Below are 15,395 nucleotides of genomic sequence, written 5' to 3' on the forward strand. Positions count from 1 at the left end.
TTGTCGACGCCGATTGGATTAGGATTGGCGATTGTCTTCCAGCCAGTGAGAACAAAGCAGATAGCGATTTAATCGACTCTCGTTGGTTAGAAGACAATCGCCAATCCCAATCCAATCCGCGTCGACAATTGCTAGTCTGACTCGGCCTTAAGGCCAACTGTCGACGCGGATTGGATTAGGATTGGCGATTAGCGATTGTCTTCTAGCCAGTGAGAGCAAAGCAGGCAGGGATTTAATCGACTCTCGGTGGCTGGAAGACAATCGCCAATCCCAATCCAATGTCGGCAATTAGAAGTTTGATTCGGCCTTAACGCGCACTCGCGATATCACTGCGGGCAACGTCGCTCCTCGTTAAGAAGGTACATCGTTGCGGGCAACACACGGGCATTTCAAAATTACTTTAGCGCACAGCCTAGAGACGTAGGTGAATCGTCAGCGCGACCTAGATTTCTCGTGGTGCCACTACGAAATTCTGAGTCACTTCCAGGTAACCGATTGCCTCCTCGCGTACGACGTCACGTTAAGCAATACCTTTCATTGTTGTTCGGCCGACTGATGATAGGGAATTACTTGGCTGTAACGCTTAATTTGCATCCGCAGGAAAGTACGAGCGGCGACCTGACGGAGAGAACGTAGGCGAAACGCGAAGAGGCGCATTACCGAGGCATAAACTGAAGAGAGAAGAGCCGGCGAATGCAGTCCCTCCCCTCTCGTCCGCAAATAAACGATGTAATTATGTAATATGTCGTTCTATATTGTCTACCGAACGCGAGCTACAATTACGTTAAAGAGGGAGGACGCGTTTCAGTATCCAATTCAGAAACCTATAAATATATCAACTTACAATTTGCAGGGAAAAAGAAGGAGCCTGCGCGACGGTTATATTAATTAATAATGTCTCTTTGATAATTTTCTCGACTTCATTCCACTTGGCGACTCCTTTGATTTATATAAGGAACACAATCTATCGCATTACTTCAGACAAAAGGCCGAACGTTATTTTTTTCAATTTAAAAATGGGGTAGACAATAAAGAGGCCTGCGCCGTTGCCCGACAAAGGGCAACTCGCATTTATTGGCAGGTTATTCGAGTTTACTTGTAAAAAGCTCTCGCTTTTTATTTATCGCGTTATGAAGTGCAGAAGAAGCGAGGCTACGCGTGATGGCTTTGTTATATATAAACAGTGCAATAAGAGCATAAGCGAAATGTGCTCTTTTATTAATACAAGACAAGTAAAATAAAGTCAAATAAAGCCGTCAAACGGTTTCTTACTCGCTGAAAAACTCACCTCAACCCAATTTCGCTTTATTTTCTAACAACGCGATGTTTCAGCGCGTTACTTGAGGTCCAAGATATGGGAAGGAAGAGAGAGAGAGAGAGAGAGCGCCCAGAGGGACTGTGACTTTTCTAAAATAACTCGATTCTAAAACGGGTTAAAGGAAAGCGTTACGTGCCGTCCGTTTTTGAGCGGAGGGAGCGCACAAGAATACGTAAAATGTCATACGGTCGGCGAAATCCGAGTCTTTTGTGTCAAAAGAGGAAACGGGGGAATATCGCGCCGGAGGGATGGGGCAAGCTGCGCTGTGTACGCGGGAGGGATGCGAGGGAAAAACGTGAGCCGACATGTGCCACCGGCCGGCGCATGGCGACGACCCAGTTTGCCGGCACTCCAGGGCGTCCCCCGATGCGGAATCGACTTGCATAAACGCTACCGGCGCGGCGGGCGGCTCCTTCGAGCTTATCCAAACGTATCTAGAGCGGCTTTGCATCTCCATTCCGCTTGGCCGGGTCGTCCCGCCCGCAATTGCGAGACGTTCCCCGGTCCGCGTCGTCGTCGTCGTCGTCTTCGCCGGGTTCAATTTTTCGAGGAGACATCTCGTGCGAGCGGAAAATCGCGGGACGAACGAGAGGCCCGGCGTTCGACAGAGAAATGGCTCCTATCTATCGGGGACGCTTGGCCCCTCGTTCCGTCCAATCTTTCGTGCCGCGACGAAAGCTTAGTCGCGGCGTAACGCGACATAAACCACGATACGCTTTTCCAGGGCGAAGAAGAATACGCTATTCATATCGGGATAAATTTGGACAAAAAATGTATCTGATCTAGTATTGAATACTTTTCAAGTTGGCGAAATACGGCGCTCGCGCGTTCCTATTGTATTCGCTCGCGTCGCAGGAGAATGCGCGAGGCTCATTCAACCGCCAGGTGCATAGCGCTCGTCGTCTCGGGCCAACGAATGACGATGCACAAAGTCGACCGTGGCACACGTCAACGCGGATAGTTATTAACGGGCTGCGCGCAGCGCGGCGACGCGATATTCTCGGGAGTTCTCCTCGCCGGTCGGGAGGGCAAAAGTTATCCCGACTTCGGAAACTTCTCGAGGAGGGCTGCTGGATAACTCTCTCTATCTCCCCCCACCTTCCCCAGTCGCTCTCTCTCTCTCCCATCCTCTCGAGCACTTTGAGTTTTGATGGTTTCTGACCCGCGCATGTCGCGAACGAGGTTGCAAATTCAACGCCGTTGCACGTGGTTCGCCGCAAGTGCATCGTAAAAGAAAACGATACATATTGCGACAGAATGACGCGGTACAATTCTCGAATCGAGAACAGTGTGTGCCCCCCCCCCCCCACGGGCGAGAATGTAAACACGGCTCTGATACCGAACGCGATAATGAGGCGCTTGAGGACTGGAAAGCAGCAATTTTTCCGATAAAACGATCGCGGGCGAAGCAAGATGTAAATTAAATTATTCATCCTGGAGAGAGTCGTACCTCTGGAATGTCATAAGTCGGCTTTAAAAGTGAACCTGGAGTATATTAACCCTTCCAAAATAGCGAATTCAATTGTAGCGTTTGAAAGAATGCACGGACGGGACGGGTTCGATTTATTATTCTTATTGCTACTTGCAGCGCGGAATCGCTCGGAATTTACGAACATTACGCGACTCTGTAATTATTCACCGTGTCGTTAAATACTTTACAGAATGTAAAACGCGGCTGCATACGCAGCTATAAGCAATGCATGAAATTTTAAAAGTTCGGTAGATATACCGAACACGACCGTGGATATTTTTAACACATATATTTCCAGTTTCGCGGCATATAAATATTGCATGGCGCTGCTTGCTCTCTTTAGGGCTGGAAATTCGAACGGGAAATACCTCAGGCCACTACCTCGCGCTTTTGCGCGGCTTTCAACAAAAATCCCGTCCGTGCGCAAAAGTGAATTATACGTTTCTACCGAGTGAAAAGTTTCCGCTGGAAAACACGGACTTGCTGTAACCCGTCACCTCCCTACCTTTTCTCCCACCGTCTTTTCGCCACTGTCGGAATAAATTAATAGAGGAGGCGGCTCGAATGCCGGCTCCTTTTTTACCGAAGCTGAGTGGCGATAAAATGAAAAAGAAAATAACCGGAGTAACTACGCAGAGAGTTGGATACGTTCGTGATGCAAGATTGAGATTAAAGCGTCGAGAATCGACGATCGTAATCTGACGATTTGAAAATTCGAAAAGTAAACGATCGCCGACATCAGACACGGCCTAAGGATTCCCAAGATGTTCGTTTCACGAAACAGCGGTAGAAAGTTCAACGCGACTTTTCAATTTCAACTTTTCAATCGCTGTTCCTATCACGCGATTCAGATCGCGAGGAGCAAGACCGAAAATCATATTACGCAAACAGATAAATAATTACTTCGCTTCGCCCCATCGAGGCCCCTTGGGGCACGCGCCGGCAAAAGGAATCCGGGCGTCTTCCCCTAAAGCTGCCTAAATTCGATGGTAACCAGATTGGCGATACGACGTATAGCGGATTAGCGGATCGCTCTCGGCCTGGCATTGAGCCTTAGCCTGCTATTAATCGATACTCAGGCGAAGGTCGTACGCCCTCGCGGCGTCTCCGGTTATATTCGGTAATTCTTTCGTCCCTTGCCCTCCCCGTCCCGCCGCGCGATTGCTTTCCTGCAGGAAACCATCGCGTGTGTGTCCATCGGCCATCGATCGGGCGTACCATCGGGACGGCTGGTCGGACGCTTCGATTACCGATGCACGGGACAAGTTATAGAGAGATCGTGCATGGTTAGTTAATATTAGAGAATTTCGCGGAATTCAAATTGAAGCTTGATATTCCGCCGTTTTGTTACATTATTAATTTCCACGACGTTTGTTGGCCGATGCTCATCTATTGCGTCCCGACGGACGCAACTTCGTTGCCGCTTGTCTTGGCGGGCACGAAAGATATTTTTCCCTCGTGACTCTGCCTCTTTCGGTTTCTATTTAAGGAGTGTGACTCTCGCTGAGAATTAACCGACGTCGAGAACGCATACGCGTAAAAGTTGAACCGTTTACAGGAAACAGCTGGTGAAAACGCTCGAAATAAATAGGGACGGCTTGATTGGATGTAGGAAGGGAAAAAGGGTCAAATGACGTCTACCTATCGCCGCGGCGGTACACGCGACGTAAGGCTGATGGCAGAGAACGATCCGTAAACGCTTAAGGGCCTGTTCACGATTCCGTAGTAAGACGCGAGTCGATGTCAACGCACAAAGAATTGTCGTAGACGTCTGTCGCATTCATCGCATCCGCAAGGCGACATACGTCTACGACAATTCCGTGCGCGTTGACTTTCGACACCGACTTGAGTCTCACGACAGAATCGTAAACGGTTACGACAATCTTTCTGCTCGGGCCCTAAGACTGTCGTAGTCATAGACGTGAGGCAAGGCAGAGAAAAGCTTAAGTCGTGAAGATCTCTTGTACGACTTAAGACAGTCTTAAAGGACCGTTCTCTGCCATCAGCGTAACGCGTAACGGAATTTATTACGCGAGATTTCACATATTCTCAGGCAGCTATACCAAGTCGGACGCAATTCGCGAGGCCTGCGCGAACCTCGGGGAAGAAAACCGATGACTCCTCCGAAAGTTGATGTCAGTGCTGCCGAGGCAAGCACCTCCCTCGTGAATAATAAAAGCGTAGCGCTGCCGACTCGATCGCCCCGGAGAGCTCGAGGGTTAGCTCCGTCGCGCACGGCGGAATCGTGTGTTGCACGTATAACGCGCGCGCAACACGCGAGGCCTACGGCGGGCTTATGCAAACTGGGTCACACGCTGGCGTTTACGGACGTAAGCCTAAACCCGGCGACGAGAGGTCAAGTCTGGGGTTCGTTGGCCTTGAACCCGCGGCGGGAGTGTGTTAAATGGCCAGGCGTGGATCGACGGCACCAGGACCGAAGAGGCTCTTCCTGCGCGTTTTTACGGCACGGCGACGCCGTGAATGCTTAAACGGCTCATTTACATCGGGGGCCCTTTCCGCTAATTTGCGCGCCCCTTCATCAGCGCGAGACCCCGGCGGCGGCGAGCGCGGCTTTGCCAGTAATTATACGTGTTTCAAGCAATTACCGGCGCGCGAGGACGATTTTCATAAGAGAGCCATTATTTCGCGTATCGCTGAATATCATTGTCTCCGCCGGGGCGCTCGCCGCCGCGACATCGTCGCCAACGGGCGACCCTCGGCGATTTAACATCCTCCGATAATTAATTAATTAACGCTTACATAATCAGCGCCCCCGCCGAACAGCCGTCGCGGCCCCAAGTACACGCGCTATTTACTATTCGTAGCAAGTTTCGGTAATTCGACATCAATGTCGGTGACGTCTGCTTGTTTAGCGGCATGTTTCGACTCAGATTTGCATGATATTAAATTCACCTCGCGCAATTACACTTCGCCGCTTCGCTAGAAAATGTTATCCGGGTAACAAATCGTTCGGGGGCATCATTTATAATAAGAGATAAAGTTGCGAGCGAGTTTAGAAAAGTTTATTTCCTTCATTGAGCTCGTACCCTGGTGCACTTGTAGCGTAACATCTCTCTTTCTTTGTTTCTCTTCAACAACTTCGGCGGACGAGTCATTTACGACATCACGCGCGATTGTCGCTCCGCAAACGCTAATTATCTTCGTCACAGCGACATACATATAAAAAAAAGAAAACTAATCCACGAGCAATTTTGGCGAAACCCTCGCGAAGATTCTCGGCGAGTTACGGCAACGACTACGCCGTCCGGGACTTGAGACGAAGCGGCAGGACGCACAACGAGAGGGAGAATGTTAAACGAGCCTGAGGAGTTTTAATCGAGTCGTTCATGCTTCCTACCGCCGCTCCCCTTCGTATTTCCCCACCCCCTCGTCTTCTCTCGGTCAGAGGAGCAAAAGACTTGGTTAGAGACGTCGTTTCGCCTCGTCGTTGACTTCCGCTCGATTTGCATCCGACAGTCGCCCCGATATCGACCTTATGAATAACCACACCGACGAGTCGGATCACCGACGAGGGACTGAATCCCCTTGCGACCCCTTCACGGAAGAATCCCCATCGTGAGAACGCAATTCTGCGACAATACAGGATAAAGGACAGGTCGCAGAGAATACAAGGCGCCATAATCTTGACTAATCGCCTGAACGTAGTGATACGAAAACGTCCTTCGCGTCGCAATTTCATCACGTAATCGTTGGATTGTGTTATTTAGTTGGATAAATTTAATTTAATATTACGTATCGATAGTGACGAAGTGAAGGGCTCAGTAGCAACAGTTGAGTCATATGAAACGAGTGTCGTTGAAACTGCAGGCAGCATCACGAATATTACATTTTCAACAAAATGTGGGAAATAATTACTAACGGTACAAATTATTAACGTCTTAAAAAAAAGATAACTTATTTTCAACTAAGTAAGAGTATTCCGAGTTTCAATAAAGCGACGTCGACTGTAAATCCGCCCGGGAATGATGGAGTACTTCGTGAATTCCTAGAAAAATTTCGTATCTTTCATATCTCCATCTTTCAACCGCATGTCCCGTCCCCCAGTGCGCCGACCTAATAATGCGGTAATGATTTCCTCTCTCTCTCTCTCTCTCTTTCTCGAACGAAAATTTCGGATTTGCACACTGCGCAAAATTCATTCACCAATTTTTCCTCCTCGCACACGAGCGCGCGCCGAGAAAATACGGAAAGCACGCGGACCTTACCAGAGGTTTGCTCGGCGGAATAACCGAACACACAACGACGGTGCGCGCGGAGCAAAAAGAGAGACGAGGCAGAGCAGAGAGAAGGGAGGGAGGAAGAGGAGATGGAGGTGGGTCATCGACTTCCTCGATGTGACGCAACGAACATACACTCACCCACACTCGTGCGCTCACGTATCCCACACACGGGGCTCCGCGAGTGAGCGGGGGTCGCCCCGTTAACCTCTTCCTTCCGGAAGTGGCCCTCTCCCTTGCCGTGCGCTCCAGCGAATCCTTCGAGAGGGCCGGTGAGTTCTGCGAGAAGAATTTCGGGCGCGGAGTGAGTCACGCGTGGCTAATATTACTCCGCGATTCTCCTTTCGAAATCGCGCGCTCGCCCGTTCGTCGCAGGCCGGTAAATTCGCCGCGGCAATTGATTAAGGAGGGTGTAATCCCGGTGGCATTTCGCTTGAATTTACGTGACTCAGCGGAGGAACTCGGAAATACGATCTGACGGAAATTACACGGCTTACGATAGCTAAGCTGACGGACCCCAGGCTGCGCCGCTCCCGTCGGCGGCGCCGCATTGTGCACACAAAAATATAATTGAACGCACGTTACACCGCGATTAAATAGCGACACAAATTTCCCCGGAGCTCCGACAACTCGGGAATTCGAAAAATATCTATTCGACGAAGAATATCATCGCCGCGCTCGGCGCAATATCGCGATAAAAGGAAATTAATCAAAACGATTTGATGATTTCAATCTCCGCAATTGAAAAGCTATTAAAACGGCCGACAATAAATACAACGCGCGCGGAAAAACATGCAATTCCCCTTAGCACACTTCATTACGCAGAAATCGATCAATTAATAACATAATGCGCAACAATGTTCTTCGCATTCCCCTCAATTTATTACATAAACCTAAATTAATTAAATCATCGATAAATTTAAGCCCGCGATTTATAGAACCGCTTTAAACGGTTAACGCGGAAATTTTCGCGAGGACGTGAATAATACATACGGAGCGCAGACAAAACATGCAAATCCCCGCCGATGTATCGCGATTAAAGTAATAAATCAGTCAAATAATTAACCAACGGTGCATGATGCGCAACGCTGGCGCGCTTGCGTTTTCTTTCCAACTTTCGCGACGAGAGGTTGTAAACGTGACTTCTTCTCCACTTCCTCGTGTGTCAAGCCTAAAGCCTGTTTTATCCAGTTCGTTCTGGTACTTTGAGCATTTGCTTTTACTTCATCTTCGGTAGGCTGCTAACCTTGCCGAGGGAAACCTCCAATCCGGAGGGCTGTACCCCTAAAGAGGTATATGTGTGGCTGGATACTCTCTCGGTGGTTGTCACTTCCCTTCGGGTGACTCCGAAAAAACCAGCGGGGTCCGTGGATTTCAACTCGAATCTTTTCGTCCATCTGTTTATTAAGCAGCGCACATTTCTCTGCGCCAGTTGCAAAGGCGACGTTTCACGTAAACCAAACGCGTTAAACCTCGCGACGGAAGGCGCTGAGAAAGGAAAAAGAAGGCGGACTCGGGTGCGAAAGCGCCGCTAATAAAACGCAAACCGGTCGATCGCGCGAATCGGTTGATACGTAGATTCGCACGGTTATTCACACGTGCGTGGAACGATTCGAGAGACGTAACGAGGGCACGGGCTGGGCGAGGGGGAAGGGGGCGCGGGGGCGGCAAAGGGATGGATACGCGGACAGCTGGAGGGCGGGATCGCAGGGGTGGATTTAATCACGTTAAGTAACTCCGACCTGGCCGCATAGGAGCGAGCGAAGGGTGTTCGAAGATAAAGCGAGTGGGAGAGCGTGTTATCGACCCTCCTACACTCCACCTCGCCGGCCTTTTAGCAGTGACCAACACGTGTGCATCCGCGCACACGTACGCGCACACAGACTCGCGTGCCATTTCCTTCTCGCGTCACACGTATTTTAACCATTAAACGGTTTGCCGTCTTTCCAGCGCCGGCGCGTCAGCATATTCGACGGATTAATTGGCAGTCATACGCTCCCCGGCAGATAATCGAGAAAGTCATACGTCGACCCCGCTAAACGAGTTTCGCGATTGATCACGGAGTATCACGTTACTCCTGACACGTATAGCGAGAGAGGGTCGGGTCGGGTCGGAGCGGGGCGGGGCGGAGGGTGCTGGATATCGAGGGGCTTCGGTAATTTCAGATAATTAATTATCGATCAATCACATCGCGTGAATAAACTATTCGAGATTGAATTATATATTTCACGGCCGTCCGCCGTCATCTTCACAGCGGAAATGATTTACGCTCGCCCGAAAGAATTCCGCGGGTGTATGGTACGTTCACTCGATTAGACTGACGGATATCCCGTCCCTGATGTGCATTAACGATCTCCGTTTAATCCTCACGTCGTATAATGATCCTCGGAATAAATATAAAGCGACGAATTGCGTTAATTAAAAGTGCTTGTTAAAACGACGCTACGAAAAGAGCCTTGTAACAACTTTGTAATATTTCCTCGCAGTCCCGTCCTCGCCCCGGCGTAACAGAAAAATCACAATTACACGGGCAAGATTTATCCCCGGGCCGACTCGCGGAAAATTAACGAGTAATTGCGTGACGAATTCCCGCCCATCCTTTCTCGCTGCGTTATTAATTAATCAAAGCGCGGCGATGTTTGCCGGCCGCTGACGTAAAGACGAGCGCGCGAGACGCGAAGCGCGGTTCTTTATTTTCCGGCGGTCTCTCGCGCCGTCCTCCACCCTCCCCGCCCCTCCGAGGATTCGGTCTTATCCATCCCCGTCTGGTTATTTATCGCCGGAGGAACAACCCCGTAACAACCCCTCCGGTATAGGTGGCGGGTCGGAAAGGGCGCCGTTCGTGCCGCGGCCGCGCGGGGGTGGCGAAAGGACGGTCTTAAACCAGAGAAAGAAACCCATCGCGAACGCGGCGCGGTGCAGACGAGGACGGCCAGCCGCCAGACCGAGGGGAGGCAAAAGGGTGGCCAGGAGGGTGGAAACGGGATAGAAACAGCGGCGAGAGAGACCCACCTAACCTACCCCGGCGTACGGCTGAACCCCGGGACGTTATTAGGAAAATGGACCTTCTTCTCCCCGTCTTCTTTCCTACCCGTTCGCGCTCGCTCACAATAAACTGCGCGGCGTCTTGCCCTGCCGCCGCTCCTTCGTTCCAGCTCGCGTCTCACCCTTTCGCTCTTTCTCACCCTTCCCCTCCCCCTCCCCCTCACCCCCCTCCCACGGTCTGCTCGCAGACGTTGAACTTTTTGACGTCGGGGCCAACCTGCCGCCGACAATTTACTTCTTCGGTAACCGGAGGCAAGAGCCGAGAGACGGCATAATATATCTTTCCACCCTTCGATTCGGATAATGGCGTGTGCCGCTACGCGCGAGCACTCGCCGGGATACGGAAAACGATCGTTGTTTATCGCGCCACGCCGCCCGAGAGAGCGCGGCGGATGCGCGATAGGGTAAAATATTCATCCCATCGTATTACCTCTTTTCCCCGTAGTTTGTAACGGGAATTATAAATGCCATTCTGCGGCTTGAAAACAAAGAGAGAAAAGAGCGGGAGAAAGGGAGCGCGCGGCAAGTAGCTCCCGGAGTAAAGTGAATTACATTTTAAACAGCCGGCATTTTTGCACCGAAACTTCTTGCTCGCGGTGAGCCCGTTCCTCGGCGCGAAATAAATATAATTCGGTAACTTACGGCTTATCTCGTACTCGAATCTCCCTAATACGCGCCTCCTCTCGCCCCCCCCCCCCCATCGTAGATCCGAAAGCGGAGCGTTTTTCTTTTCTGCGCTACTTAGCCCGGAAAAGCTCCGCCGCAAATTATACCGGACTTGGAAATAATACGCGACGTAATCGGCCGACGATCAGGCCGGATGACACAACAATATGCTAAGCGACGTCCGACCGTATTATCTGCGAAGTATTACAGCGCTGCGACTACGCGATGATTTAGCACTTCCGCGACACCGTATATAGCGTAACTGGGCAAGTGGGTCACGCGATCGGCGACGTGTGTGTACGGCCAAGCAGAGTCGGAGAAAGGCGATCGATATTCAATATTTAATTTGGCTCGCTGTGCGTGTGTGTGTGTGTTATTTTGTGTGTGCGGCCCCCCCCGGCCCTCTTTTCTCCGGGGTGCCCGGTGGTGCAACCCGTTCTGTATCTCCCGCCGCGAAAACTTATCCGCCCTTGACGCAGAGACGCGTAAGAACCGGAACGATGGGAAACGAAGCCCGGGATCAGATGACGCTCTCTCCAACCCAAGTTCGCTATTATCCAAACTTCGCCGGGAGGGAACGCCGTGAAAACCGCGAGCGCGCGAACAATCTCTGAGGAAACGTACGCGGGAAGATACCGGCCCTATCGCGCGGATAATAATAAACGCGGCGCGCTGCCCCCGCGAGTCATCCGAGAGGAAACGCGACCTCGATGTCGCTCTGAAAATATCCCGCCGCTTTCCGAAACCGCTGATTTTTTTTCAGCAGCCGCGTGTCTCTCGGGATTTTCTCCCCCCTCCGTCGTTCCCGACGTGCCGACGCTGGGACTTACCGAAGACCACGCGCCGGCTTTTTAACGGCGCTCCCCCTCCGACGCTGCCAATTTATTAAATCACCCTATCGAGGACAACCGCGCAATGCTCATCGATCTCCCACCGTAATTAATAGCACTCGACGATACGGTAATTACCGTAACTTGAGAACGTTATGAACGCCGATCAACGATAATACTGATAATAGCGGAAATTAATGGCCGGCGATATATACCGACGTTGAAAATCAGATGTACGACGGGACGCGATAAATCGCAGGTAGATACGCGGTGGACCGTGACGCCGGTGGATCGCGCCCCGAAATAATGCGTGCGATAGAAAATCCGGGCTGCAGATAATAACATCCGTTGGGTCCGCGTCGCGTCGTCCATGTCGAATGCCGGCGCGTCGCTCGGTGCTGATAACCGCTCGAAAATTTGCGGTTTTTACCTCGTCTCATTAAGACCGAGGGCGGATAAATAATTAAGCCGATTAGTCTGACCGCGCCGCGCGCATTGGGTTTACTCTCGAGACTGGCCCCGTCGTCCCGCGGCCGCGAGGGAGCCGCGTCCGATCTTTTTATCAGGGCGTTGCAACGGGGGATATCGCGTTGGAGAAGCTTCAGAGAGGCGAAAAAGTCGATATCGCGTTGGAAATGAAATTACAGCTAATTTGTACGATTAATTGCGGCCATTGTAATAAACCTGACGCATAAATACATTGGCGCGATGTTATCCGACGATATAAAATAGTTACGGAATTATCAAGCGCGAGCGCGACGGGCGTCGATTTAACGTTTCGCCGTGAGGCCATTAAAAATGACAGCGGTGAATTTCATTATTAATTGGAAAATTAATTATTATAAATTATTAGTCCGCAATTAATAATATTGTAGAATGAACGGCGGATTATTGTCCGGAAAGTACAGCGGCGCGAGTGCGATCGATCTCGCCTTTTAAACTTACTTTCGGCGAGGAATCGGTCGCCGAAAGCGGAAGCGTGCGTCTGCCGACAACTTGTTGTACGGCAAATAATATCGGAGCGGGAGTGGTATAGATTTATCAATCATCCGGCGACAGTTGTAGCGCGTATGTATTCATGAGCTGGCATAATCTCGCAGAATGGAACGCACACGCGTGCAGGCGCGACCGCTCTGTGTATACGCGCGCACACCTATACGCCGCGAGTAGTACGTACGCGAATGCGTGGTCGCACTCAACAGGTATCGATCTCCGATGGAGTAGCAAAGGTGCGCAAAACGGGCTACGCAATACTACAAGCGGATACCGGGCGAACGAGTGCCGTGCGTACTCGAGCATCGATTCAACGGGTACACTTTTACGTCGGAAACGACCTTGCGCGGGAGGGAGAGCCGTTGCGATTCGCCTGGCGCGCGTGCAACTTTAAAGACACCCCTCGACAGGGACCTCTCTCTCTCTCTCTCTCTCTCTCTCTCTCTCTCTCTCTCTCTCTCTCTCTCTCTCTCTCTCTCTCTCTCTCTCTCTCTCGCTCCTAATTTGCACTCGCTACAGATCCGCATTGATATTGACAGCGACATCGAATTCGACGAAATTAATATTGTCTTAACATTGGTATGTACACGTTGAAATGTCCCCGGGCGCAATAAGGGAGGAAATGTATACCGAGACGAATAACGACGAATAATTGTACAATTGCCGTCGAAGTAAAGACTCGCGAACCGAGTGCGATGCAAAAGAGGGTACCTTGCATTCGTACGACAGAACTTTTTTGATTCGACTCGTTCCACGGGTGCTCAATGCCCGGCCCGAGCCTCGCGAATCCGCCAGCGTGTACCGTTAAAACGCCGTAACCCTTGTATGAATATTTTATGAGCTCGCTGCCTTAACACCTCCTTCGCGGAGCTAGAGCTAGAGCCGAGCCGCCGAGTACGCGACAGAGAGAGAAGAGGCTCGGCGCATCAAGCCATTGTCGTAAAAGGATTCGCGGCGAGGTGCGGCGCAGTCGATGCAGGTGGACGTTTAACGATCTGCGGTCCTCTGACGGCCCGGGTTACGGGCTGCCTCGAACCGGCGCGCTTTATGATCCCGCGGACGATCAAAGACAGACCCGGGGATCGCCCGTCTCGCATTCTTCAGGGACTGGACTTTATAAACTCGCACGCGAGGCGCGCGTTTCTGCGGTTTCGATATTCGATCTCCTGGCCGGCGTGATGAATTAAATTCCGCTCCACGACTGACGCTCTGAGACCTACACCCAGAAAAAAAGTTTGTTCGAATTTCGACATCGCTAGACCTTCATTTAATTTCGAAGAAATTATTTCTTTACCTTAACCAAACTTTTATCTGATTGAGACTGAAATTTCTACGAGAATTCACATCTATTTATCCAAATCTAGCAAACGTTTTAGTAAAAGTAAATGAAAATTTAGTAGCTTCAAAGAAATATGATTTCAACGCATGTCATTTGTTTAACCTAATCTAACCCTAACCAAATCTCCTGTCTGGGTGTAGTTGCACTAACGTCACTTAACTTTAACCTTAGCTTAATTCACTCTTTGTCACTTTCTAAAGGAAACAGAAATAGACGAAAAGTAACTTAAACTAAAGTTAAAAGTACGTGACGTCGGTGCAACCGGGCCTAAAGGCAGAATCATTGGAATTGGCGATTGGCGATTGTTTTCTAGCCAATGAGAGCAGAGCAGCCAGCAGTTTAATCGACTCTCATTGGCTAGAGAACAATCGTCAGTCGCCAATCCTAATCCAACCCGAGTCGGCAATTGCTAGTCTGACTCGGCCTTAAGAACGCCTGTCTCTAAACTTCGACAGCGATTGAAGTACATGCGCGCGTGATTACCGTGGGATATCTTGTAATTATCGCGTGTATAAATGTTACATCATCGCACAGCGGCCTTTTACCGGCGGTACGATATAAAATATAGATATTGAAACGCAATGATCCTCTTTTAGACGCGGTATGCAACGCATGTAGATAACTTTTTTTCCCCTGCTTTCGCGCTCGTCGCGGTCTCGGCAAACATCGATGCACGTCTATTTATAGCACGCGCGATATTTTCCGCGCCGTCTTCCGGTCGTATTTATATCCGCGGTTAGCGGCCAGGACGCTAATTAACGACGGAATTGTGATATTAAGCCGATCGGCGGAGGCAACACACACGCGGAGGGAACACGGAGATCGCCGGGACGGGATGTGGGAGTTGTGCAAGACGAGCGGAGCAACACAGAGCTGTTGCTCAACCGTTTCCACGCGCGCCGTGTTTCTCGCGCTAATGATTACGCGCCGACGGTTTTTCCGAGGAAAGCATCGCGAGGCTGCTCCGTAGCTTTAACATCCCGCTGCTCGAACTAATAGCAATACGCCGGCGTTCCGCAAAAAAAAAAAGTAAATTATACGAGATAAATGATCCTGAATTGACCAGACGCTTTTTTTTCCTACAAACGAAACGGCAATTAACGCGCTCGCAAGATTCCAACGAGCGTATCGTATACAAACGCTATCCACGTTGTCGTCGCTGGTGCGTCGTTATTTTCGATGAGATTACACGCAACGTTCCAGGCGTGAGCGAGCTGCGCCGGCGAGTCGCCGGCGTTGAGCGCGTTAAATATAACTTCCGCGCGAAGTGACGCACCGTGCGCTCGCAATTCATTAGCAGCCCGGCGACCTCTGGCATCCACACGGAATGAATGAAAATTTAATACGTCCAGTTATAATACCCGCCCGCGGATTCGGCACAATACCCCGTGGCGCGCACAGAGAAACAAACGGCGGCGACGCGTCCGCAAACCTTCCAGCCGGATCGCCCGCCGGCACGATTGTGTAATCGAGTTATAAGTTATAACACCCAGTT

At 50.6% G+C, this 15,395-nt stretch overlaps 1 protein-coding gene and 1 long non-coding RNA gene across 4 annotated transcripts in view; one reads left to right on the forward strand and one right to left on the reverse strand.

Annotated features, from left to right (window-relative positions):
* The window catches only part of LOC105568726 (AF4/FMR2 family member 4), a 254,235-nt gene that overhangs the window by 43,328 nt on the left and 195,512 nt on the right, over positions 1–15,395 (reverse strand). The window lies entirely within an intron of this gene.
* Positions 594–1,256, forward strand: LOC105568725. The gene is made up of 2 exons (XR_001009450.1): positions 594–729; positions 854–1,256. It is a non-coding gene; the product is annotated as an uncharacterized LOC105568725 (long non-coding RNA).

Source organism: Vollenhovia emeryi, unplaced genomic scaffold (genome assembly GCF_000949405.1).
Source record: "Vollenhovia emeryi isolate VEMERY1.0 unplaced genomic scaffold, V.emery_V1.0 DF939127.1, whole genome shotgun sequence".
Taxonomy (NCBI): domain Eukaryota; kingdom Metazoa; phylum Arthropoda; class Insecta; order Hymenoptera; family Formicidae; genus Vollenhovia; species Vollenhovia emeryi.